Genomic DNA, 2,314 nt, shown 5'->3' on the forward strand with positions numbered 1-2,314 from the left:
ATGCCACCCAGATCCTGTTAGATCATTTTCAGGCGTAGGAATACAGGATCTAAACAGCCGAGTCTTCAAACCTCGTCTTGCTTAACCTCACACACTGTATGCCACACAGGAGAAGCATTTGGAATATCTGAGAAATCCAAACAAATTTTTGAAATCCTGCTGAGCGAGCTTTCGGCTGAAATTGCTCTTCTGTTTTCCAGTACCTTTCTGCAAAGCTTGAATGCGGAGCACTTGTTATATACTGGCCCACAGTAAGTCTCAGAAGCTTCTACCCCTCTCCCAATATTGCACCAGGAGTACATGCATACATACGACGTTTTATTTGCATGCCGTCTTTCCATAGTTAAAACCATGTTCAAGATGGCTTACAACATGAAAAAATTACATAATTAACAAACATAACAGAAGTAGTCATAAACAATCAATAAAACATCAAAAAGTACACAACCAATTGAACAATTACCACATTAATCATAATAAGACCTAAAAAAAAGATACAAACAATTACTATCAATAACAGCAACAAACCCCACCAACAACCACCTCCAAACAACACCCCAGTCCTAGAGTCTGTTTGACAGCTTCAGCTTTTGTAGCTGGAGTCAGTCAGGGCCCCACTCTCCAAGGCATGGAGCAGGTCTCCCAGGACTCACAACCACGAGTAGACACTGGAGCACCACTTAGATCCCCATTTCATATTTGGGCATGAAGGAATCACTTCACTCTTGGCTGCATGGTATTTTTGCCCCCAGTGAAAGGTGTTTGTGCTGAGTCTTTGTGGATTGAGAATATACACCTTCATCCAGGAATGTCAAACAGTACTAGGAATGTAGGTGTCAGGCTTTGGGGAATAGGCTCCCCCCCCCCCCCGTGGCAGTAGATAAGAAGATCAAAGAAATGAACGTCTTACTAGTTAGAAACTAGTGTGAGAGAACAAAGAACACATCTTCTAGAAATGGCGGTGCTCCCAATTAAGGATCACACCTCCTTCCGTCCCTATTAATCTACATCACTCCTACGTCTTGTAATCTGAGTTTGTAACCTCTGTGCTTTCTATTCTGAGACTTTCTGAGCTCTTTGGGACTTTGGGGAGATCAGAGGAATGCTGTCCAACGACTGTGAATCTGTTAACCCTCTCTCTTCCAGTGTTTCTTCTCATAGCTGTTCCCCATCCAGTATTTCCCAGCTTCTGCCTTCTGAACTATGCCTCTCTGCAAACCACTGTTCCAAATCTATACTGTTCTCCTGCTCCTGGGAAGATTCAGGAGCAGGGGCAGGGGGAGTGGAGGGGGTGACTCCCACCATTCCTCCTCAGTGCAGCCCTCCCCAGCACGGTCCCTGGCAGTAGGATGCTGCCTTACACCAAGTCAGACCATTGGCCCATCTAGACCAGAAGTGTCTGCACTGACTGGGAGTAGCTGTCAGAAAGACATCAGTCCTTCCTGGAGGTGCTGCAGATTGAAGCTGGGAACTTCTGCATCGAAAGCAGGTGGTCTATCACTGAGCTACAGCCCTTCCCCAATTAAACACTTGCTGATGAGTCTGCCAGCTCCCTGTTCTGCCAAGGAACACTGCAGAGTCAGGAAGATTGCCCTCTCTATTGATCCTCCTAGGCAGCCTCCGCAGCCGCTCCTGGTGTTCGAGCTTGCCTGCCCACCTCCCCTCTGGTGATGCTTGCCTCTCTTCTTCCACCCCAGCCTTTCCCACGGCTTAAGGCAGTCTCCGACACTAGGGCTATGTCAAGATGTGAAAACCCCATTGCTGTGATCCCTGCACATCACTTGATGGCCTGCCCATGTTATCAATTGGTTGGGCCAACAGCATCACCATACTGATAAAAGGCAAAAGATTTATGCGATCTGAAGAGAAACCAGAGTATGCACCACCATACTGGTGAAAGGGCAAAGGTTGCCCAATTCCTAATCAGTTTATTTATAAAAAATGAAATGAAATGAAACCTATGTTTCACAGCATTTTAACCAACACGTGGCAAGGCATTTTGTACTTCCTGTGAGATATTTGCTACTAACCTTTGCCTCGGGTTACGAACATAAAGCGTGAATGTGTCAAAACATATTTTCTCTGCAGCTGAGTATTTATATAGTCTTTGGAGTCTACATAACCTTTCCATAAATACATACCAACAGCTTTCTAGGTACATAAATCCCAGATTGTCAAATGAGGACAGTTATTCAGCCTCTTGGCTATCTTCCTTCTACAAATAGGTTTCTCACAAACATGTTACAAAACTGGTATGTCTATGAGCTTTAAATTTAATGGGTGCATGTCTTTATCATACTGTCTACAGATCCAT

The sequence above is a fragment of the Podarcis filfolensis genome (assembly GCF_964270895.1).
Source record: "Podarcis filfolensis genome assembly, chromosome: 1".
In the NCBI taxonomy this organism is placed as follows: Eukaryota; Metazoa; Chordata; class Lepidosauria; order Squamata; family Lacertidae; genus Podarcis; species Podarcis filfolensis.